The 26481-nt window shown below is 43.7% G+C and overlaps 1 protein-coding gene and 1 long non-coding RNA gene across 7 annotated transcripts in view; one reads left to right on the plus strand and one right to left on the minus strand.

The window, feature by feature from the left end:
- Positions 1-26481, minus strand: part of FRMD4A (FERM domain containing 4A) — a 435019-nt gene that overhangs the window by 219073 nt on the left and 189465 nt on the right. The gene's annotated exons all lie outside the window — the stretch shown is intronic.
- The window catches only part of LOC130368922 (uncharacterized), a 136244-nt gene that overhangs the window by 48403 nt on the left and 61360 nt on the right, over positions 1-26481 (plus strand). For both annotated transcript variants that reach the window (XR_008892604.1, XR_008892605.1), the window contains exon 2: positions 823-882. This is a non-coding gene — a long non-coding RNA (uncharacterized LOC130368922). The remainder of the gene's footprint in view (positions 1-822; positions 883-26481) is intronic.

The following is a 26481-nucleotide window of genomic DNA, read 5'->3' on the forward strand; positions in this document are numbered from 1 at the left end:
ATTAGTGTTTACACCTGTGCACTTCCCTATATCACCTCACTTCCCCTTCACTCCCTCGCCGGATCTTGTTGCCCTAGTGCCAGTGAAAGCGTTCCTTGTGTGTTCCTTGCCTGTGATTCCAGACCTTCTGCCGTTGCCCCTGACTACGATCCTTGCTGCCTGCCCCGACCTTCTGCTACGTCCGACCTTGCTTCTGTCTACTCCCTTGTACCGCGCCTATCTTCAGCAGCCAGAGAGGTTGAGCCGTTGCTAGGGGATACGACCTGGTCACTACCGCCGCAGCAAGACCATCCCGCTTTGCGGCGGGCTCTGGTGAAAACCAGTAGTGACTTAGAACCGATCCTCTAGCACGGTCCACGCCAATCCCTCTCTGGCACAGAGGATCCACCACCTGCCAGCCGGCATCGTGACAATGAGATGACCATGGGTTCACATTGACTTGTCTCTATAAAGCTAGTTTGGAATATGGAATGATATGTTTTGGATATGGAATGATTTTGTATCAAAAGTTTAAAGAACTCAGTTACCCTCACTGAGTTTGGGCATGTATGTTTAATTTACACATTTCTGAATAATCATTTTATATGACTTGAAAACTCATCCATTATTCATCTATTATTAACAAACCAAATACTAAACAGTTAAAGGAATGTATAACAACTGTACTAACATGCACGATTTCTACAACTATAGGCCGTGAAATTATAGAGTGATTACAACATAATCTCCACTAAACAAGTATATTTTTTGTTAGAAATGTAATGTCAGTATTGCTTGAATTTTTAATGGTGTTTCTTCTTGTTCCTCTGATTCTATGGCTAGGTTTGTTCTGGAAAAGGAATAAACAGTCACAGATGGGGAGATATCTCATGAACATCTAAGGTCAGTCAGACATCTCTTGTTTTGATCCTTTATTCCTTTTTGAGTGACAGGACGCATCACTTTACTTCTTAGGTGCACACCAAAGCTGACCGTATACTATGCATCATGTATTGCCATCTTTACACTAAGGTGTAACACATTATAAGTCTACATGTTTAGCCACGGTCTTCACTCCATCGATACTACCAATAGATGTAAAGTGATAGAGCTTTTTGGATCAAGAACTTATAATCAATCAAATAACTAAACAGACTTTAGAAAAGGTCAGCAGACCCTGCCGTTTTCCCTGGGAATGGTTGACTCTCTACTATATACAAGGGCCTGCTGACTTTGCCCCATAGGATGATGATGGGGTAGAGAAGGATCGGGCATGCTGCAAATCAACTGCCCAATCCTTTTGTTTCCCAGAAGATAGGTGGCAGCTACAGACATCATGCTGCGGCTTTCTTCTCTTTCCTCACTTACATCACATGAACATTCAGCAGAAGCAAATATTCATGTGTATGGGGTAAACTAGAGAGATAGCTGACAGCTACTGAATGTGTATGGGCACCTTTACCTTCCACCTACCTGTTTGTGATTCGGGAGTGGTCCGTTTAATAAATTGGATGCGATTGTCTTCTGTGATATATGAAATGCAAATGATTATGTTGCAATCCGACATTGCATTTTCCATGCCCTGAGATAACATTTGAAATATCCTGAACCCTTTTCACAGTCACATAATATTAACAGGAGTCGGACTTAGCAGATTTAGCAGGGCACTGAACCGCAAATTGCTTTGCTCATAACTCCTACCTTCCACTTATCAAACAGCAGCCTACTGAGAATAGCTTCATATAAGAGATTATGTGTGGGCGATCAAAATCATATCTGTGTTGACTATGACACGTCTCTCTCTCCAAAATAAACATATTTCCCACTACACCATGTTTGAAGTGCGGCACTCAATCACCACAATGCCAATCATCCTGGGAGAAGCTGCTTTATGAGCACATTTAGGAACCTCTGTGTAAAGGATATATGCTAAAGTGGAAATCCGCAGCAAATCACATTTCAGCTGGCCACATATAATGTTTGCAAAAGCTATTTGCAACTTTAGTGGAATCAGCACATTATAGTTATAGCTAACATCAGTAAAGTGTTTCCAGATTTGGCCAGAGGCATATTAAGAAGGTTGAAAGCATAGGTTTGCCTTTAGTTGTACTAGTTGTTAAAGGCAAGTGGTGCCTTCCTTATACCGTGTTGTTGTGTTTAATTGTTCAGTGTCTTTGCTCAACATATTCTGCATCAATATGACTGCAGTCAGAGCACAGGGCCGGCACCACCTATAGGCAAAATAGGCAGACGCCTAGAGCACCCTCTTGATTGGGGCGCTGTTTTGCCCTCTGCAAGAAGGTTATTTCTCCAGGTCCTGACAGCTGCTAAGCTGTCACCCCAGTAGTAAGGAAACTACATGAGGAGGAGGTTTGTTACAGTGTGTCACCCCAGTAGTAAAGAAATTACATGAGAAGGGGGTTTGTTACAGTGTGTCACCCCAGTAGAAAGGTAGGAGGGAGGAGTCAAGGGGGCGGCAAAATTAGCTTTTGCCTAGGGTAGCAAAAATACTTGCACCAGCCCTGCCACCAGCTACCTGAAAAGAAAAGCAGGCCATACATTAGATTAATGTATATGAACCTACAATTATTGTGGGTTCAGCTTAAAGGGGAACTCTGGTGGAAACAAGTAGGAAACAAATGTTTTCAGATCAACTAGTACCAGAAAGTTAAACATATTTGTAAATTAATTATATTAAAAAATCTTAATCCTTCCAGTACTTATCAGTTGCTGTACACTACAGAGAAGTTTGTATATTTATTTTCTGTCTGATCACAGTGCTCTCTGCTGACACCTCTGTCCGTGTCAGGAACTGTGCAGAGTAGAAGCATATCGGCATAGAAAACCTCTCCTGCTCTGGACAGTTCCTGACATGGACAGAGGTGTCAGCAAAAAGCACTGTGGTCAGACTGGAAAGAACTTCACAAATTTCTCTGTAGTATATCTGTAACATACAGCAGCTGATGAGTACTAGAAGGGTTAAGATTTTTAAATAGAAGTGATTTACAAATCTGTTTAACTTTCTTGCAACATGATGGAAATTCCGGATGGATTTCTGCATCTAATTTCGCATTTAATTTCCGCATAAATTTTGAGCCAATACACTTCAATGGGATGCTGCTGTCCCATTCACACAGTAGAATTTCTGCATCGGTCTTTAAGCTGTGGAAATTCTGCTTTCCGCATTCCGCATAAAGAAAGGTCCTACCCTAAATTTGTGCAGAATTCTGTTGCGGAATCCTATTGAAGTCAATGGGGCTTATTTTTTCTCCACTCAAATATGGAATAAATGCAGATTTCATGCAAAATTTGTGTGGAATTTGTGCGGATTCTACACAAAATGTAACCAAAGCATTGAAAGAAAAGCCCCATTTTCTGCACACGGAGAATTCATGCAGAATTCCGCATATATGCAGAAAGATGAGTTTGCCTCATCTGGCCGGAATTTCGCATCTTTATGTGCCTTAGGCTATATTCACATGCCAGAATTTCTGCACATCTGCACCAATTCCGCATTCATTTGGCAGGTTTATGGCTTGTGCAGATTCCTTGCGGAATCGGTGCGGATTCCGCATGCGTAAATTCTGAAGTTTGAATGGGAGTGTGGAATACTATTGAAGTCTATTGGACTTTAATTTGATGTGGAATCCCGCAGGCGGAAATTCCGAAGTATGAATATAGCCTAATTCGGAAAGCATGCGTCTCGACTAAACTTACCATACAAGAGTATTGTGTGTCAATAAAGGATTTAACTGACATTGTTCATCAATGGATGAGCTGCTTAACAGAGGACATGATTCTTTAAACACTTCAAATTATTTGCTACAGAATATGCAGGCACTATATAGCCAAAGAGTATTCTTTATGTGTTTAACTATGGATTTAAAGGGGTTATCCAGGAAAAAAACTTTTTTTTATATATTAACTGGCTCCAGAAAGTTAATCAGATTTGTAAATTACTTCTATTAAAAAAGTCTTAATCCTTTCAGTACTTATGAGCTGCTGAAGTTGAGTTGTTTTCTGTCTAAGTGCTCTCTGATGACACCAGTCTCGGGAACTGTCCAGAGTAGAAGCAAATCCCTATAGAAAACCTCTTCTACTCTGTGCAGTTCCTGAGACAAGCAGAGATGTCAGCAGAGAGCACTGTTGCCAGAGAGAAAACAACTCAACTTCAGCATCTGATAATTATTGGATGGATTACAATTTTTTAATAGAAGTAATTAACAAATCTGTTTAACCTTCTGGAGCCAGTTGATATTAAAAAAAAGTTTTTTTCCTGGAATACCCCTTTAAAGCTGTATATGGCATTTAAAAAGAAACAACCTGTTTAACATTAATTTTGAAGATGTAAACAGCCAGTGCAAAATTATGGCTAGGTGTACTTCTACCCTATCTGCTGCATAGCAATAGTCATACAGTGCATTTTGGAATTCTCTCCTGGGATCAAATATCCCCAAATAAATCTGCAATATTGCAAGTTTCCGTTATAGTTTAAAATTCCTGTGGCTTGACTGACCTTATGTGTTTGCTTAGTGCTGGTACTGTGGGAATTGCCAGCTACTATATACAAAATCACTAAAAACTGGAAAATTCCTTTATGTTACCAGTAACTTCTCCCATAATAATTCAAAGAATATATCTATACACCAAGTATATCTGTGAAATACTGAACTCACCATATGATTGCAAAGCAAGTGGTAATGCTGAAGACCATGCATTAGTGTATGTAGAAAAAAAGAAAAGATCTCAATCTTTATGAACAAAAAAATACATACTATAAAAGCAAAAATACTTAAAGTGTCCCTGTCAGATCCCACACAAAAAAAATAAAAAATAAAAATAATCCCGACTATGTACATCTAATTTTTATGCCTCTATTTAGGGATGAGCGAATCCAATTTGCCAAATCCAAATTCCTTATGAATTTCAGGAAAAATTCAATTCACAACGAATGCGAATATCGCCATGACTCAATTGCGCAAATCGCTTCATTAAATTCCATTTAGTGCGGTCCAGGCTCCAGGACATCTAAAATGGCGTATCCACATGTGAGAACATGGGGCAAGGAATCCGAGAGACAGAGAGCAGTGTGTATTGCACAGAACAGCATTTTTACAGCAGTGATTCACCTCAAGCCCAAATCCAGCCTAGAAAAACTGATAGGGAAGGGAGTGAGATTGAGAGAAAAAGTGCAATTTTGGGTGTAGTACACAGTGACTGTGTGCTGCAGCACTGGTGTGTACAATAACTGAAAAGCTAATAGTAGCCAGCCAGTTAGGGTGAGCAGAGCACTAAAAGCATATTGTCCTCTATTAAGTGTAACCTGTGCGAACATCTAAGTGGTATACCATTTTATTCCTTTTAAAGTCTTAAGGGCCTAGATACTGTGAAAGGCCAGGCAAAAGTACACACCTGCTGCTGTTGTAGACAAATACCATTTTAGCCCCCTAAAGCACTGAGCCATTTTTCACCTTAAGGACTGAGCCCTTTTTGCAATTCTGACCACTGTGACTTTATGCATTAATAACTCTGGAATGCTTTTACCGATTACTCTGATTCCGAGATGGTTTTTCACATTTATTGGTGAAAAATCACAAAATTTCATGAAAATTTTGAAAATTTAGCATTTTTCTAACTTTGAAACTCTCTACTTGTAAGGAAAATTGATATTCCAAATACATTTTATATTGATTCACAAATACAATATGTCTACTTTATGTTGACATCATAAAGTTCACATGTTTTTATTTTTTTTTAAGACATTAAAGGGCTTCAAAGTATAGCAGTAATTTTCAAAATGTTCACGAAAATTTCAAAATCTGAATTTTTCAGGCACCAGTTAAGTTTGAAGTGGATTTGAGGGACCTTTCTGTGAGAAATACCCTATAAATTATCCCATAATGTTAACCCTTTTGGTGTTTCACAAGAATAGCAGCAAAGTGGAAGAGAAAAATCAAAATCTGCATTTTTTTACACTAACATGTTCTTGTAGCCCCATTTTTTCCATTTTTAAAAGTGGTATTAGGTGAAAAAGCCCCCCAAAATTTGTAGCCCAATTTCTCTCGTGTATGGAAATACCTAATATGTTGACATGAAGTGCTCACAACATGGCTCAAGAGCAACTGTGGGATTTTTTAAAACAAATTTTGTTGCCATGTTGCATTTAGGAAGCCCCCATGGTGCCAGAACAGCAAAATAACCCCCACATGGCATACTATTTTGGAAACTACATCCCTCAAGGAATGTAACAAGGGGTATAGTGAAGCTTAATACTTCACAGGTGTTTGATGACTGCGTTGAAGTTGGACGTGAAAATGGAAAATTTGATTTTTACCACTAAAATGATGGTACTACCCCAAATTTCTTTTTTCACAAGGGGTAATAGGTGAAAATGGACCCCAAAATTTGAAGCCCAATTTCTCCCGATTAAGAAAATGCCCCATATGTGGACGCTAAGTGCTCTGCTGGTGCACTACAATCCTCAGAAGAGAAGGAGCAAAATTTGGCTTTTTGAAAGAGAATTTTGCTGAAATGGTTTTTGGGGGGCATGTTGCATTTGGAAAGTCCCCAGGGTGCCAGAACAGAAAAAAAAAAACCAGATTAAGAAAATGCCCCATATGTGGATGTTTAGTGCTCTGCTGGCGCACTACAGGTCTCAGAACAGAAGGAGCTCCATTGGTCTTTTGTAGAGAGAATTTTGCTGAAATTGAAGTCGGGGGCCATGTGCATTTTCAAACCTCCCATGTTGCCGGAACAGCAGAAACATCCCACATGTGACCCCAGTTTAGAAACTAGACCCCTCCAGGAATGAAACAAGGGGTACAGTGAGTACTTACACCTCACAGGTTTTTTGAACAGTGGGCCGTAAAAGGGAAAAATTAGATTTTTAACACTAAAATGATGGTGTTATTCCACATTTTTCATTTTCACATGGTGTAATAGGAGAAAATGGACCCCAAAATTTGAAGCCCAATTCCTCCCGATTAAGATAATGCCCCATATGTGGATGTTAAGTGCTCTGCTGGCGCAATACAGGTCTCAAAACAGAAGGAGCGCCATTGGTCTTTTGTAGAGTAGAGAGAATTTAGCTGAAATTGATGTCGGGGGCCATGTGCATTTTCAAATCTTCCATGGTGCCAGAACAGCAAAAAAAAAAACACATGCAATGCCATTTTGGAAACTAGACCCCTCCAGGAACGTAACAAGGGTTACAGTGAGTACTTAAACCTCACTGATTTTTTGAACAGTTAGCTGTAAAAAGTGAAAAATTCGATTTTTAACACTAAAATGATGGTGTTACTCCAAATTTTTCATTTTCACATGGTGTAATAGGAGAAAATGGACCCCAAAATTTCAAGCCCAATTTCTCCCAATTAAGAAAATGCCCCATATGTGGATGTTAAGTGCTCTGCTGGCGCAATACAGGTCTCAAAACAGAGGAAGCGCCATTGGTCTTTTGTGGAGAGAATTTTGCTGAAATTGAAGTCGGGGGCCATGTGCATCTTCAAACCTCCCATGATGCCAGAACAGCAGAATCCCCCACATGTGACACCATTTTGGAAACTAGACCCCTCCAGGAACGTAACAATTACAGTGAGTACTTACACCTTTTTTGAACAGTGGGGCGTAAAAGTGAAACATTTTTATTTTTAATACTAAATTGCTGGTATTAAGTAGTAAGAGAAAAAAGTCTCCACATAAGTTGCAGCCCAATTTCTACAGAATAAGGAAATACCCCATATATGGCGGTAAAGCACTATGCGGGTGCAAAACAGGGCTTAGGAGTGAGACAGCACCGATGAGATTTGAGGCCTAAAGTGGTGCTTTGCACTGCAATGGTTGAGGTTCTAACATAAAATCTAAAAAAAAACAAAAAAACAGCAAGTGACCACAATTTTGAAACTACACCCCTCAAGGAAGGTAACAAGGGGCACAGTGAGTACTTACACCTCACAGGTTTTCTGAACAGTGGGCCATAAAAAATGAAAAATTAGATTTTTTACACTAAAATGCTGGGGTTACCCACATTTTCACAAGGGGTAATTGGAGAAATTGAGTTACAGAGTTTGGAGGGCTTTTTCTCCTGACTATGGAAATACATCCACATATGGGATAACATGCTGTGCGGGCGCACAACAAGGCTCAGAAGTAAAAGAGGTCTGTTTGCATTTGATGCCTATGGCATATCAGTAGCTGACGGTAACATACATTCAGAAAAGAATACAAAAATGAAACACCCATATACAGAAAGTACCCACCCTGAGGAATGGGTATAGGGGTAAAGAGGACATTTTGATCGCATGGATGTTTCCCAAATTTATTTTCCAGGAATGGATGAAGGGTAGCTTTTGAAAATTACAGTTTTGAACCTATGCGCTGCTTCATCTTTCTGGGAACAACTAACATGTGACTCCGAATTGTTGCCTGGAAATACGACAGAGCTCATGACCGAGAACTCTTCGCATTTGAGGCTGATGTTTCTTACGGACCTAACAGTTACATACATTCAGAGGAAAATACAAGAAAGGAACACCCAAGTGTGAGCCTATTACAGACAGTACACCCCCTAGGGAAGGTGTATAGGGGTGGAGTGGACATTTGGAACAATGAATGGATGAAGTGTATTATGGGGTGGGGGGAAATTGCAATTTTAGTACTGATATGCAAATGCCCAGAATGATGACCCAGAGTATAACCGAAAGTAAAAATTATGCCTGTCTCAAATCCTATGCTCTGAATCATCCCTCCGGGAATGTGTGTGGCTGTCCCTAACATGTTACCTCAAATGAGCAAACCGCTCAGATGGGGAGAGAGCGCTGCGCATTTGAGGCAACTTCAAACCCCCAGTGCTGTTGATTCTGTGTCCCATGACCCATTTTTTTGTGGGGAAAAAATAGATATCAGGGGTATTGGGATTTTTTTTAGGTGGAGTGTTTTGGTTTTAAAATTTTGAAGACAATGTACTCTGGACTGGTACATTGGAATATAATTCTGGGGAATTAAAATTTTGGAAAAGGATAAAAAATGTAGTGCTCCATGGAAGTGTGATACTCCCTGAAGCAGTTTTTAATGCAGAGGCCCGGATGATAGGGGCAAGTGTCGCACTGAGTGGTGGTGTCCTTCCAAATCCCCCTCCTGTGACACACTCACATACTCACATTTTTTCTGGGATCGTCCCTTCTTTCCAGTGTGGGAGACCTCACCTGGAAAGTGTTGGCCAGGGATGATCAGGAGGCCCACAGTTCCAGAGGTGCTCTGACCCGCTCCTTGGCGGCCACCAAAGATGAGGGCCTTTAGAACTACCTCTTGAAACTGCAGGAATGTACCTATGTTGCCAGCGTACTGGGACAGTACAAGAGAGTTATAAACTTTTTTGTACCATGTCCATGTTTTCCGCATGACATCATATGGCTTGAGGGCTTGATCAGAAAGATCAACTCCCCCCATATACCGATTGTAGTCCAGAATACAATCGGGCTTGAGGATCGGTCCCACGGTACCTCGCACAGGGACAGAGGTGCTGCCGTTCCCATGAATTGTGGTGAGCATAAGGACATCCCTCTTGTCCTTATACCTGACCAGCAACAGGTTTTCATGGGAAAAGGCACGGGACTCACCCCGGGGGATAGAAGCATGTAGGGGATGGGGCGGAAGGCCTCTTTGATTCTTCTGGACTGTCCCACAAGCAACTGTGGATCTGGCAGCGAGGGATGTGAAGAGAGGGATGCTAGTATAAAAGTTATCCACATAAAGGTGGTAACCTTTATCTACCAATGGGTGCAAAAGGCCCCAAATGATTTTCCCGCTAACACACAGAGTGGGGGGACATTCTGGGGCTTCAATACGGGAATCTCGTCCCTCATACACCATAAACTTGCAACTGTACCCTGAGGTACTCTCACAAAGTTTATTAATCTTCACTCCATACCGCACTCGCTTGGTTGGGATGTATTGCCGGAAGCTGAGTCTCAGGTGGGATGCTATACTATTATGAGCACCAGGGGGCAGAGTCAGGAGCAGAGGAGGTTTGCCACCTTGCATGACGGCGTCTCCGCCGCCTTGGTGGCTTATCATCAGAAGATGTTGAGGAGGACGAGAAAATAAGGAAGGTGGGGTCTTCCTCCTCCTCTGTGGCACTTTCAGAGTGGAGGCAAGTAAGGCATATGCCTCCTCCGCTGAAAACGCCCTGCAGGCCATTTGCCTACACTAATGGGGGGTGAAGTGTATGTATATGGGGGGGGGGGGAACTTTATTGGTGTGTGTGCTGCATTTGGTGTTGTGTGATACTTCCTACCCTAACCCGCCCTAACCTAACTAACTAACCCACCCTAAAAACAAAAATATAAAATAATACTGATCTAAAAAAATAAAAAGAAACTTTTGTTAAAAAAAAAAAGACTTCTAGCTCAAAAAACCCTGTGCACACTGATTAGCACTTGGTGGTGGCAGGGGGCGCAAAAGTCAGTAGGGGCGTCTGGTCACTCAGCCCAGAACAGTGGCTTGTGGCACATACACAGACCCCCACACAAAAAACCCGGAAAAAAAAGGTTAAAACCCGAAAAAAAGAACCCGCCTGAACCCCCCCCAAAAAAACGTTGATCAGTGATAAATCACTAGAAATAAGGTAGAAATGGAAAGTGTCTACTCACTGTAATGATACAACCTCCCAAAGAAATTGTAATAGAATGGTAAGGGGCAGTGAACTAAAACTTAACTTTTACTATTTAACTTTAAAAATCACCAAGTCTGACTAATCACAGCCATATCACAGGCCATCAAGCATATAATTCTGAACAATGCCCTGCCCGACACATTTCGCTTCACCTTAATGGGTGACCTCATCAGGGGCTGTTTACAATTGCGTGCACAGAAACATAGGACGATATGCCCTCATATCAAGACAATAAAACAATAATGGGGTTGCAGATACAGAAATGGCAGTGTTTATAGGTGGAATATGGAGCGGTTCCTGTGTGGGGCCGCCCTTTTTAGGGCGAGTAACACTTTCCAAGAAGGGAATTAATAATGGGAGAGTAGGGCCTTACAGGGTAAGTTTTTACTAATACCGGTTACAATGGACTATACATTGTTCCCTTCCACCTTTTAGAGGTCTTTGCATCACATCAATACTTGGTGGTGTAGGTGGCACATGATGTTTTTTGCACACCTGTCCGTTTGTTTGATTTAAAAATTTTTTTGGGTCCATATATTTATCCTAAGCATATTATTAAAAGTTAAGTTTTACATAATGCATATCCTCAATACTTGTGCACACTAACACTTTTACAAAAGAGACTGATTTTTTCTGCCTATCTGCCTCAGCTACTATTCTGATCCTGCCACCCACCTGATGCCATACATCTGATGCCAAGTTCTCCTTTTTTCACCCACCTTCGTCACTGGGTACTGGTATTGCCACCCACCGCACCACTCTGTCACTGGGTCACTTTTGGGACTCCTGATGCTGCTGCTGCCACCTCCAAGCTGTCTCATTTGCCACCATATGTACTCCTCATATTGATGCCAGCTCCAGGCTGTCTCATTCTGCCACCATATGTTCTCCTTATGCTGATGCCAGTTCCAAGCTGTCTCATACTGCCACCATATGTTCTCCTCATGCTGCTGCCACCTCCAGGCTGTGTAATTCAGCCACTATATCATCTCCTCATGCTTCCGCCACCTCCAGGCTTTGTCATTCAGCCACTATGTGGTCTCCTCATACAGCGGCCAACTCCAGGCTGTGTCATTCAGCCACTATATGTTCTCCTCATGCTGCCGCAAACTCCAGGCTGTGTCATTCAGCCACTATATGCTGCCGCCAACTCCAGGCTGTGTCATTCAGCCACTATGCAGTATCCTCATGCTGCCGCCAACTCCAGGCTGTGTCATTCAGCCACTATATGTTCCCCTCATGCTGCTGCCAACTCCAGGCTGTGTCATTCAGCCACTATGCAGTCTCCTTATGCTGCTGCCACCTCCACGCTGTATAATGGATTATGGAGAGAAAGAGGAGGCCCTTAGGTCCGGCGCTGCTTGGTCCACAAAGGTTCAGTCGAAATAGTGATGGAGGTTAAAAGTGGTTTATTTAAAAATAATAAATAAAACAATTGTCCAAATGCATGCTCGCATGCATTTGGACAATTGTTTTATTTATTATTTTTAAATAAACCACTTTTAACCTCCATCACTATTTCGACTGAACCTTTGTGGACCAAGCAGCGCCGGACCTAAGGGCCTCCTCTTTCTCTCCATAATCCATTATCCAACGGGTTCCTGCATAGGATACCAGTCAAGGCACCTCGGCTGCAGCACGGACACTTCCAACACCCCTGGAAACGGGGAGATACGCATAACCCTCAAGAGGGTCACCAGGTGAGAGTTTACCCTGCCAGGGTTTCCAACTGGGGTCCGTTGTTTTACGTTATCACACGAGTCGCTGTCCTCTCTCCATTTTTTCTCTCTCTCTCTACTCTCACCTCCACGCTGTGTCATTCTGCTACTATATGGTCTCCTCATGCTGCTGCCACCTCCACGCTGTGTCATTCAGCCACTATATGGTCTCCTCATACTGATGCCACCTCCAGGCTCTGTCATTGTACTGCTCTGCGACTGTGATTCTAATAGTGACACCTCTAATCTGCATGTCATACAGAATAACAGTATTATTTCACTAACCAAGCACATACCTAATGCGTTTTACAGCAAGACAAAGTGTTCTACACCCCTATTGAGGCTCTCTGTAGGCCAGAAATATCCGTTTGTAATAGCAATTGGCCGCAAATAAATTCGTACCGAAATACATTTTGGGGGAAAATTCGTCAAATCGGCCAAATTGAATTTTAAAATATGTGCTTGCCTCTATTTTCTGAATTTATTATAAAAATCATTATTTTCATTAGGTCACAGTGTTAGAAATTGTCTCAGGGGAAGGGGGCGTATCCCTCCCTTGTGTTGGTGGGAAGTGGATGGTGTGTGGTGGGAGGGGGCATGTCACTCCCTTGTGTGGTGGGAGGTGATTGGTGTGTCTGCTCATGCAGCTTTGTCTATGAGTCGTCTCTGGCCCATGACTTATGGACAAGCCTAATGCTGGTGCAGGACTGGTTAGTTTACCAGTAAGTATGGGGCCCCTAGTGGTGGGATTTTCAGAGGCTGTTTTCTTTATTAAATATAAAAAAATATATATTTTTGACCATATATTTAACAAAAGGTCTTTACTTTTCATCAATAACTACATATAAAATGTTTTTGGATCTGACAAAAAAAAAATCTGAGAGTTTAAAAAAATTAAACAAGCAGCTGGAAATGTTAGGACATCAGGTAAGAGTGAAGCTACCTCCAATAGGTGGCAGTAGAGACATACTTTCTTCCTTCTGGAGGAGACCCTACACCAGCTTGTGGCCTGTACAAGGAGAACTAATTCTCCCCTAGATCTCTGGTTTGGATTACTAAAGAACACCAAATAGTATATTAATACAGAAATAACATTAAACCTTAATGGCATTCAGCTATTCTTTAGTATGAACATTAATCTCAGGGAACAAAAGGGGACTATTATTTAATAAATGCTCCTGTGTAAAACTGGATATGTGCTTCTTATCCCATACACAGTTTTTAAGGAAATGCTACCATCTCACCAGCTATTGTCCTCAAGATCAGTGCTCTTAAAATTAAGTGCACCATAGGCAGCCTGGATGCACCTATTTGTCCTCTATTTCCATTTAAAATATGATAAATAGATGATTGATAGATTACACTGATTTACGTCAATCTACATAGGTTTCAATCCCATGTGTTTAGAGTAGTCTCCACGGGCATTTCCTGTGGACTTTCAGCGCACAAAAAGCAGCTTGTATCTAAAATAAGAAATAGCTTCCTATTTTGGTTTGGACTTAGCTCAACCCAAACTATAAAAATACATGAAGAAGAGGTTTGCGGTCTGTAGACCTCACTGGACTCTTCTCACCACTATTAATTGTGTCTTTACTGTCAGGCAAGCATTATGTTGTGTCTGGGCAACAATAGAACCTGCATGGAGGAGTAATGTACAGGAGAGGGCAGACTATCTGATATTCAACATTAGAATAAGGCCAGGATTTATACTGAAGCTAATAATAATCACAATGGCTTCACAATGACATGTACCACGAATAAGGTGGTAAAATAATAATTTCCTATGACAGACTTTTTGGAAAAACAGATTATTTTGTAATGAAGGAAGCAGTTTTGTCATTTACTATTTTGCCTTTCTGGTAGAGGTACCGTGTTTTCCCGAAAATAAACCCTACCCCGAAAGTAAGCCCTAGCAGTATTTTCAGGGTGGGCTGCAATATGTGCCCTACCCCGAAAATAATACCTAGGCCAGGGGTAATCAACTGGCGGACCGCGGTCCAGATCCGGACCGTGGCCGCCAGCAATGCCGTGACCACCAATGTGCCTGTTTTATCACAGTGTCTCAGGCTGTTTGATAAATCTAAATTTTACATGGTGTCTTTAGACCAACTGTTATTTGGTTTATATTGCTCCAGAATCTTGTGCCAAAATTCTGGCACATATTTGGCACATGATGTTGCATGTGAAGCTCTGCCCCTTTGACCAAGACCATGCTTTTTTGTCGTAGTCATGCCACTTTTCGGACACTGAGAAAAAGTGCCTAAAATCTGTCTATAACTTAAATCATGATAGCTAGTTTTCATGGTGCACAATGGGCCAGAATTCAGAGAAATAGAATGCCCCAATATATTTTCATGGTGAACATACATTGGCCCAGATTAACTATTACAAATGGTCCAGAGTTATTTGTGCTAAACATTTGCAGTGCCTAACTTGTGTTATATTTATTAAGTTTTAAACACTTTTTAAACACTTCTGGCAGATCTGACAATTGGGGCATGACCTTGCTTTTTAGCAAGGTCATGAAAGGCCATGCATAAAAAAAGTGCCCATATTATGGCACGCAATTCTGGTTTAAAGTAAGCCAACTCATTGCTGACTTACTTTAGATACAAATTTATTTGAAAACTGTCCAAGTCTGCACTGTCTAAAAACTAGACTAAATCTAGGCCTTTGATTAATAGAGAATCAATCATCAAAATGCTATTTACTGTCGACTAACAAAGCCCTAACTATACAGGTCTACAAACTCCACCCATTAGAATTGTCTCATTTCCATTGGGCCCGTAAACAGGAGGAATACCACGTTTTTCCAGCATAGAACTAGGGGGGAGACTGTGCTATTTCATACAAAAAGGATCCAATAAAAATAAGAAAAATAGGCAATGCAAATGTAGTTAGAACAGTGACGTAGGCTCTTCTATGCAAATAATTGGTGCAATGGTACATTGAAAAAATATACCAAGAAATAGAAATGCATTACAGAATTGAATGTCATATGCTTCTAGTACACATCAAGCTTAGCATAATTGTATCATCCCCACACCTTTATTAGTGTGGTCTGATCTTTTTTTGGTTAAATTAAAAAAGGAACCAGAACAGAAGGTCTTCTTTACCATCATTCTAGAATTTCTTTCATCGCCATCTAAAGCAGATATAAAAAGTCTACACACCCTTTTAAAATGCCAGGTTCTTGTGATGTTAAAGAAAAAGAAAGATAATTTCAGAACTTTGTCCACCTTTAAAGGGGTACTCCACCCCTAGACATCTTATCCCCTATACAAAGGATAAGGGATAAGATGTCTGATCGCGGGGGTCCCGCCGCTGGGGACCCCCGCAATATAGCACGCAGCAACCACCTGTTACTGCTCCGGAAGCGCTGGAGGGTCTGGCTCCCAACCACGGGGACAGAAGATCGTGACGTCACGACTCTGCCTTGTGTGAGGTCACGCCCCGCCCCCTCAATGCAAGTCTATGGGAGGGGGCGTGATGGCTGTGGTCGGGAGCCAGACCCCCCGCGATCAGACATCTTATCCCCTATCCTTTGGTTAGGGGATATGATGTCTAGGGGCGGAGTACCCATTTAATGTAAGCAATTCTATTGTAAAACAAACTGAAATCTTCAAAAAGAAAAAAAAAAAAACACACTATAACCTGGTTGCATAAGTGTGCACACCCTTGAACTCAAACCTTGTTTAAACCTTAAGATTTTTTTTGCAGCAACCAGTATTTTTGGGTAGGAGTCTATTATCATAGGACATCTTGACGTGGCAATATTTGCCCACTCTTCCTTGCAAAAGCGCGTAAATTCTGTCAGATTGTGCGGACATCTCCTGTGCACAGCCCTCTTCAGATCACCCCACAGGTGTTCAATTAGATTAGATCTAGGCTCTGGCTGTGTCATTCCAAAATGTTAATCTTCTTCTGGTGAATCCATGTGCATTTGGGTGTGTGCATTGGGTTATTGTCATGCTGAAATGTGGACCTTCTCTTCAGCTTTCTAGCCAACAAGGTCAACCTTGGTTTATCAGACCATAACTCATTTTTCCACATACTTTTGAGGGAATTGTTTTTTTTCTTTGTTAGAAAAAGCTTACGTCTTGCCACTCTACTCCAAAGCCTGTTTATATATGCATTGAAAATGTATTATACCTTTTTCCTAAGTGATATCTTTTAACAATGAGATCTGTCTGATGCTTTAGAAGCTCTTTGCGGACCATGACTTTTGCTGAGATGCAACTTCGCAAATGTCAGGAAAATCCTACTAGAACAGCTGAACTTTATTTGTGATAATTCAGAGTCACTTTAAATTATGGCTCTATTTAACATGAGTTTGATGGTTAATTCTGAACACATCTTCATCCCTAGTTATAAGAGGGTGTAGACCCTGATGCAACCAGGATATGGTGTATTATTTTGTTTTCTTTCTCATAGATATCAGTTTGTTTTTAAACTGAATTGTTCACGTTATAGGTTACATCAAAGGTGGAAAAAGTTCTGATGATTCTTGTCTCAGTCTTTGGAATTTGTTTCATTTTGTAACATCACAAGAAAGTGTTTTTTTTTAAAAGAATGTGTAGACTTTTTATATCCACTGTTAGGGATGTCCCGATACCGATACTGGTATCGGGGCCGATACTAGCTATTTGCATGGTATCGGGGACTCGTTAAATGTCCCCCATACCTGCTGCCGTTCCACTGTCCCGTTCTTCCGTCCTCCGGGCCGCATCATGGCGTCCTATGGAGGAGCATATGACACACGTGTCACTCCGACTCCTCCCCTGCGCCCAGCGTAATGCTACGGAGGAAGCGGAGGGATGTGTATGTCACATGCTCCTCCATAGGACTCCATGATGTGGCCCGGAGGACGGAAGAACGGGACAGTGGAGGTGAGCTGCCTGCAAGGAGGGGGGCTTCTACTAATGTCTACTGGGGGGGCCTGCTGCTGTTTAAACGGGGGCCCCTGCTGCTGTCTAAAGGGGGGCCCTGCTGCTGTCTAAAGGGGGGCCCTGCTGCTGCTGTCTAAAGGGGAGCATCTGCTTCATGGGACCTACAGAAAAATCTTCAAACCCATTGACTTATTTTTCCTTTTTAAAATAATCTTCAGGAAACTCTGCTACATTAAATCTGCACAACTTGGTGTGGAGCTGATTCTGTAAATTTCCATGTGAATCTGAAGATTTGCTGTTGAAACTTTAATGTGGACTTGCTTGGGAGGGTCAAAAAATAACTTAATCCTATTATGTGATTCAGAGCGATATATATTTTTTATTTTATATGTATAAGAATCTGACTAAAAAATATATCTGGAAATGACTTAATTGCCAGACAAAGATGCATTTGTACCAAGAATGAGTTAAAATGTAAAAGGGAGAAAAAATCTTACTGAAGGAGGCGACTCTCTTATTCCTATTTTGAAGGACTAGGTTTCTCAAAATAAAAGTTGAACAGTATAATTGTGTCCGAAGCACAGGAAATGCTTCCAGAAATGAATAGAGGTCAAACAGAGCAGAGAACAGTTCACACACGCTGCTGCGAGAGGACAAGAGTGATACATGCTGTTTAACACATTGGGGCCAATGTAACAGTCCTTTTTGTCCTAAAATATGGAGCAAATGTAATGAAAAATATGATACTTAGGACACGCAGAACAAATTTTTCAAATTCCACTAAAATCCGACAATTTTTTTAGGTTAAAAGGGTGTGGTTAGGGAAATAGAATATTACAACATGTATTATGTCGTTCCCTATTTTTTGCACCTGTTATACAGACATGTTACTCATGGGAAATGTTGCAACCAATGATAGGCTGGGTAGACACAATGCCTGTGGTTTATATTTGAGAAAAGGTTGTACTTATGGTATACATTTAGCAATTAAAATAAAAATAATAAATTGCAATATTTGGAACGGTCTATGAAGAGTAGTAATCTATGTTATGGTGCCATGTGGCCAAATGAATCAAAGCACCTGCCAAAACCAAAGAGATTATTGCTTTAACATAAGTGTATTGAGCTCATATTGACAGATGGACATCCTAGGTGACACACTAAAACACCACCATAAGGGATCTTTAAAAGACACAGCAAGGCAAGGCAGAGTAAATTAGAAAGCCCAGAGACAAAACAGCAGATGACTTTAAGGAACAAAGGTAAGTGAGGTGAGCCTCATGGATTTTGGCTAATTTAATTAGGAGATGCTCCTTCGCTGTAAGTTGCATTTAAAGGACAACTGCCGCACAATATACACTTATCCCCTATCTACAAGATAGGGGATAAGTGTTTGATCGCGGGGGGTCCGACCGCTGGGACCCCCCTTGATCTCCCTAACGGGGCGCCGCCATTAGCGCTCATAGTGAGCGCTAAGGCGCGTAGCGTCGACCGAGAGGTCAACGGTGACGCCCCGTCTCCTCCCCGTTCCAATACAGTTCTATGTGGGAGACGGGGAGGCAGGAACACTGCCTCCCCGCCTCTCCCATAGAGATGTATGGAGGAGGCGTGCCGGCCGCAGCGTCATGCTGCGGCTGGCACGCCCCCTGCACGGGGGAGCCACGGCACAGCCGCGGCCCTGTACAGGAGATCACAGGGGGTCCCAGCGGTCGGACCCCCCGTGATCAAACACTTATCCCCTATCCTGTGGATAGGGGATAAGTGTTAATTATGCTGCAGATGTCCTTTAAGTTGGTTATAAGGTGAATTAAACTTTCTTACATAATATTTAGTGTAGGCAATGCCCTTAAGGAAAAAAACAAATACAAAAAATCTGCTAAAGTTTTTCTGCAGTTGCATGGATACATATTTTTTTGTTTTATTGTAGTAGTAGTTTTAATAGTACCACAAAACTTCTCAAACACACACACATATGGTTATGGGTAAAAAATAAAACGGCATTAACAAAAAGATGTAGATTACATAAATGTCATAGCAAAGACCTCAGGCTGCCATGAAAACTATTGGGCTACCTGCGATTTCTTCACATGGCCCGAACCAAACCACAGCACCACCACTGCCACTCACGACAGGTATTTAAAGGCTGCTGTCAGCTGACAGCGACATCTTAATGATAATATATGGCAGTGGAGATTACTTTGTGCCGGCTACTAGTGGTGGCCCTCAGCCGGGTGCCGCAGTGTATGAAGCGGGTTTGGGTGTATAGAGCAGGCACGTTGTAATGCTACATGTCAGGCATATGTATTCTCCTCTAATAGCAATAGCAAATGCTGCTACCTCTGTCTAGGAACTGTCTAGAGCAGAAGAGTTTATCTCTGGCAGTTTGCATTTGCTTTGGACAATTCATTACACAGACAGTGGTGGCAGTAGGTAGACCTAAACACCACTATCATTGCATCCAATCTGGTGATTGCCAGGCTGGAAAGAACTACATGACTTCCTCAGGGGCATACAGCAGCTAATAAGTACTAAAAAGCCTTTAGTTTTTTTATGGAGGAAATTATACCAATCTCAATAACTTTCTGGCACCAGATGATTTGAATTTTTTATTTTATTTGGGAGTACCACTTTACAGCAATTTTATCGTGACAATGTCACAAACATAAGTTGCTCTGGGGCCCTAGCCTTAAAATCAGAGCATTCAATAAAGGGGTAGTCCAGAGAATTTAACTTTTTAGACACTTATCCCATATCCATGGATAGTGGCTAAGTGTTTGATCAATGGAGGTATGACTGCAGGGACCCCCTTGAGAATTCCTGTATGGGCCCCAGCTTACACATCCTCAGAGCAGAGCAGCCCACACCTTTCTGGACGAACAAAAGTGATGGCCCGCTCAGCCAATCACTGGCCACAGCGATGTCCTGCCTCAGCCAGTGATTGTTCGATTGTTCACTTGCATACATCCAGGAATGTGGAATGCACGGTGCGCCGCGTACACACAAGTAGCCAGGGTCCCATACCAAGATTGCAGGGGTTCCCAGTTTTAGAACCAGGGGTCAAGTACTGGGAAAAAAAGTGCAGGAACAAGATTTATACTCAAGGGCTGGTCCTGAAGGACTCCTGCTAATGGGACTGGTGTTCCTGTTGTGGAAAAAGTGCAGGAACTCAGTTCCCATGTGTTCCTGCAGGATTCGAGCCCTGGGTAGAACCCCCCGCAATCAGACCCTTATCCACTTTACGTGGTTAGGGAATAAGTGTCAAAAAAGTACAGTTCCCTAGACTACCCCTTTAAATGTACAAAATTACAACCAATAAAACCAAATGATAATCAAGCAGCTGTGGTAGAGGGTATGATGAGAGCAGATGTTGTTACCCTAGGGGCAGATGGCATTAAACCCTTGTATTTGTGATGCCAGGGCGTGATTTATCCTCGATTACACCCGAAGTTATACCGCTAGATCCTGGGCTAGGCACGGGGGCAATAATGACTCCAACCATAAGTAAAAGATAACGGTAGCTTTACTGAGGGTAGACAGGTGGAAAGTCTACACAGTTCAGCCAGGCCCAATGAGGGGACCAGTGGCTCAGAGACCTTAACGGCTTGGTGGGACTTGTAGTAGATATGGTCAATTTAATGCAGACCATGCTGACTTGACTGATGACTGTGACTGACTTGACTTGACTGATAACTGACAATACTGAGACTGTGGCTTTCTTGTAGCTGCTTGTGGCTGCAGACTGGACTTGAGGCCTCCTCTGGACACTGTCTAGGACTCGACTTGACCTCAGCAAAGACTTGTAAGGAAAGAGAGAGAGCTAGCTCCACCCAGGGCTTATATGGGGGAGACTAACAGGGAGCTCATAGGTCACCCCTGTAATCACCTGGTCACTGGTACCTCCTTGGTAACAATCCCATGACAACTCACATGGTAACAGTCTTAAAGTGACAACGCGTTTCTGAACACATTACATGGTATGATACATTAGAAACATATTTGCGCATATGCAAGGGGGCCCAGGGGACACTGTAGGGAGGCTGCCTGACAGGGCAGCAAGAGTACGGGATAACACCTCCCCTACTGGGCCACCACACAGCTATGAGACAAAATAGAAAAGCCATATTTGATTTTTTGCAGAAATTTCAATGACTGTAGCATTTTCCTACATAGTGTTTGCATAAATCCATGTACTTGCTGCAGAAGAAACTCCATTCAGATGAAAGGATCAGATTCTCTATCACTGAAATTTCTGCAACAAATCTGTCACATATGAAGATAGAAGCTAACAAAGAGAAAGTCCAGCTCACTCCGAAACCCGTAGCGCCTGGACTGGCACGGGCAGCGCCTTGAAAGCCAAACTTGTATGACTAAGGCCTGACGCTAGGGCCGAAACGCATCACTTTGTGTCTATGTCATCCATGTGCTGAAGTTTCATAATAAAGAATCCGTTTCTGTACCTGCGCTGGACATTCCTTTTCTTTGTACTGCTACATATGAATATACCCTACAAGTTTACAATCCACAAAAAAAAGTATTCTTTCAAATTCCCACATTTTTCAGATTCAACACTTCGATATATGAGTGAATATATTATATCTTGAAACACATTAGTGATGCATATTGTCACGATGCCGGCTGGCAGGTAGTGGATCCTCTGTGCCAGAGAGGGATGGCGAGGACCGCGCTAGTGGACCGGTTCTAAGCCACTACAGGTTTTCACCAGAGCCCGCCGCAAAGCGGGATGGTCTTGCTGCGGCGGTAGTGACCAGGTCGTATCCACTAGCAACGGCTCACCTCTCTGGCTGCTGAAGATAGGCGAGGTACAAGGGAGTAGGCAGAAGCAAAGTCGGACGTAGCAGAAGGTCGGGGGCAGGCGGCAAGATTCGTAGTCAGGGGAGATAGCAGGAGTTCTGGTACACTGGCTTTAAACTCACAAAACGCTTTCACTAGGCACAAGGGCAACAAGATCCGGCAAGGGAGTGCAAGGGAGGAGACTAGATATAGCCAGGGAACAGGTGGGAGACAATTAAGCTAATTGGGCCAGGCACCAATCATTGGTGCACTGGCCCTTTAAGTCTCAGGGAGCTGGCGCGCGCGCGCCCTAGAGAGCGGAGCCGCGCGCGCCAGCACATGACAGCAGGGGACGGGAACGGGTAAGTGACCTGGGATGCGATTCGCGAGCGGGCGCGTCCCGCTGTGCGAATCGCATCCCCAACGGCCATGACAGAGCAGCGCTCCCGGTCAGCGGGAGTGACCGGGGAGCTGCAGGAAGAAAGACGCCGTGAGCGCTCCGGGGAGGAGCGGGGACCCGGAGCGCTAGGCGTAACAGTACACCCCCCCTTAGGTCTCCCCTTCTCTTTGTCCGGTAACTGCCTCCCCTGGGATGAGGACACCGGGAAAGGATGGAGGGATTCCTCAACGGCAGGCAGAACAGCAGGAGTAGGAATGGGGAGAGAGGGCAGAGGGCGAGACCTGGCACGGGGCAGTGTGACACCAGGACGAGGGCCATGAGGGGACACAGAGGCTTGCCTGGTGGGACTGGGAGGGGGGGAGAGGCATTTCCTGTGGCAGGCAGAGTCCTTAATGACCTTAGGGGGACCGGATACAGGAGGAACCACAGGGTCACGGCAGGGAGTACTGGGAACCGGTTGAAGGCAGTCCTTGGAACAAGAGGGACCCCAACTCTTGATCTCCCCCGTGGACCAATCCAGGGTTGGGGAATGGTGTTGAAGCCAGGGTAATCCAAGGAGAACTTCAGAAGTGCAATTGGGAAGGACAAAAAATACAATTTCCTCGTGATGGGGTCCGATGCACATTAGGAGGGGCTCCGTGCGATAACGCACGGTGCAGTCCAATCTGGCTCCGTTGACCGCGGAAATGTGGAGTGGCTTGACAAGACGGGTCACCGGAATGCGGAATTTATTCACTAAGGACTCCCGAATAAAATTCCCAGAAGCTCCAGAGTCCAGGCAGGCCACGGCTGAGAGGGGAGAGCTGGCTGACGTAGAAATCCGAACAGGCACCGTGAGACGTGGAGAAGTCGACTTAGCATCAAGAGACGCCACACCCACGAGAGCTGGGTGCGAGCGTGCGTTTCCCAGACGTGGAGGACGGATTGGGCACTCCACCAAAAAATGTTCAGTACTGGCACAGTACAGACAAAGATTCTCTTCCTTACGGCGATTCCTCTCTTCCAGGGTCAGGCGAGACCGATCCACTTGCATGGCCTCCTCGGCGGGAGGCCTAGGCGCAGATTGCAGTGGAGACTGTGGGAGAGGTGTCCAGAGATCTAAGTCTTTTTCCTGGCGGAGCTCTTGATGCCTCTCAGAAAAACGCATGTCAATGCGAGTGGCTAGATGAATGAGTTCATGCAGGTTAGCAGGAGTCTCTCGTGCGGCCAGAACATCTTTAATGTTGCTGGATAGGCCTTTTTTAAAGGTCGCGCAGAGGGCCTCATTATTCCAGGATAGTTCAGAAGCAAGGGTACGGAATTGTATGGCGTACTCGCCAACGGAAGAATTACCCTGGACGAGGTTCAGCAGGGCAGTCTCAGCAGAAGAGGCTCGGGCAGGTTCCTCAAAGACACTTCGAATTTCCGAGAAGAAGGAGTGTACAGAGGCGGTGACGGGGTCATTGTGGTCCCAGAGCGGTGTGGCCCATGACAGGGCTTTTCCAGACAGAAGGCTGACTACGAAAGCCACCTTAGACCTTTCAGTGGGAAACTGGTCCGACATCATCTCCAAGTGCAATGAACATTGCGAAAGAAAGCCACGGCAAAACTTAGAGTCCCCATTAAATTTGTCCGGCAAGGACAGGCGGAGGCTAGGAGTGGCCACTCGCTGCGGAGGAGGTGCAGGAGCTGGCGGAGGAGATGATTGCTGATGAAGTTGCGACTGAAGTTGGTGCACAATGGTGGACACTTCCGACAGCTGGTGGGTTAGATGGGCGATCTGTCGGGCTTGCTGGGCGACCACCGTGGTGATATCAGAGGCAACTGGCAGGGGAACCTCAGCGGGATCCATGGCCGGATCTACTGTCACGATGCCGGCTGGCAGGTAGTGGATCCTCTGTGCCAGAGAGGGATGGCGAGGACCGCGCTAGTGGACCGGTTCTAAGCCACTACAGGTTTTCACCAGAGCCCGCCGCAAAGCGGGATGGTCTTGCTGCGGCGGTAGTGACCAGGTCGTATCCACTAGCAACGGCTCACCTCTCTGGCTGCTGAAGATAGGCGAGGTACAAGGGAGTAGGCAGAAGCAAAGTCGGACGTAGCAGAAGGTCGGGGGCAGGCGGCAAGATTCGTAGTCAGGGGAGATAGCAGGAGTTCTGGTACACTGGCTTTAAACTCACAAAACGCTTTCACTAGGCACAAGGGCAACAAGATCCGGCAAGGGAGTGCAAGGGAGGAGACTAGATATAGCCAGGGAACAGGTGGGAGACAATTAAGCTAATTGGGCCAGGCACCAATCATTGGTGCACTGGCCCTTTAAGTCTCAGGGAGCTGGCGCGCGCGCGCCCTAGAGAGCGGAGCCGCGCGCGCCAGCACATGACAGCAGGGGACGGGAACGGGTAAGTGACCTGGGATGCGATTCGCGAGCGGGCGCGTCCCGCTGTGCGAATCGCATCCCCAACGGCCATGACAGAGCAGCGCTCCCGGTCAGCGGGAGTGACCGGGGAGCTGCAGGAAGAAAGACGCCGTGAGCGCTCCGGGGAGGAGCGGGGACCCGGAGCGCTAGGCGTAACACATATCTGGAAGATGGTCTAAAATTCTGCAGTGCCAAACAGTCACCAAAATGCTCCTTAATGTTGCCATGTATGGATCTACTCTACAAGAAACATCTAGAAGTTGTAAATGTATCCTTAGATTAGTGTTAGTATGGAAATGGCTGTTTACATTACTGCAACATGAACTAATGTTCAATGAAGATAAGTTAAGGGGTCATTTTTTTCTTTTTCCAGTGCAGTGTGAACTTAGTATTGGACATATGTTGCTCTATAACATTCCTAAGCTGTACAGTAAATTGTCATGGTGTGTGGCTTTTAGGGTTTCATGAACATACTTTCAAATACTGAATTGTTTTGAGAATGGAACTTTTCCTTTTAATAAATGCCCCAATGTCCCTTGTAAGTGACTTGTACATAGCAGCAACACTGTCAGGATGTGCAATTTCTTTTAAACAGGAATCACACATTGCATTTTTCTGCAGTTTTCTTATACCAAAGCTAGGAATACATTTAAATGGGCACTTTCCGATTCAAGAACTTTTTATATGTTGAATGCTTTGGAAAAACATTAACCTTTCTAACATTTCACAAGAAAATGCTATTTAGTCTTTATAGAAATCATGGCTTATAAAAAAAAAAAAATCACCACTAGGGGTCCCCATAATATCTAAGACATAATCCTGTTTGGTTGCAGCATCATCTTTGTCCAAGCTGAAACACATGCTGGAAAAAAGTCCAGTATAAAAAGAGGGAGGAGTTACAGATCAGCATGCAGTGATTGGATGAAGAGACCCAGCACTGTACAGCAAACTCAGGGAGGAAGAAAAGTCATGCAGAGTGAGGATATGCCACCTCCAAAGAACAAAATGACAAACCAAGTGAGCAACAGATAGATAAATATTTGAGAGATAAATATAGGTATTTGAGACATAAATATGTGTGCTAGACACATACAAATAATATATACATGATGTGCACATACACTTTAGTCAAAGTCAAACAAACTTGTCTGATGCACTGCTTCCCAACCAGTGTGCCTCCAGCTGTTGCAAAACTACAACTCCCGGCATGCCCGGGCAGCCAAAGGCTTTCCGGGCATGCCGTGAGTTGTAATTTTGCAACAGCTTGAGGCACACTGGTTGGGAAACAATGGTCTAATGTGTAAGATGACCTCCTAACTTGAACTCAGGAGATGGTGTCAGGGATGAGGGAAGGGTTGGGTGTGTTGGATTTCAACTGACAGATACTTATGTTCTTAGAGAGATAAGTAACCCGCTAGACCTGTCTGGCAGTGGCTTTCCTCTCCTATGTCCATTGAGCACATAGAGTGTTCGGCCATATTAAACATTTATGTGTATGGGGAAATCAGGATAAATAGCTGTTGGACAAGGTGCACGGGTACTTTTAAGTGGCCCTGTCATTTACAAAAACTCAACATGTAACCTTATAATCGGTACGGGGTCTCAGTACCGAGACACCCACTGATGATTAGCAATGTCCA

This window comes from Hyla sarda, chromosome 4 (genome assembly GCF_029499605.1).
Source record: "Hyla sarda isolate aHylSar1 chromosome 4, aHylSar1.hap1, whole genome shotgun sequence".
Lineage (NCBI taxonomy): Eukaryota > Metazoa > Chordata > Amphibia > Anura > Hylidae > Hyla > Hyla sarda.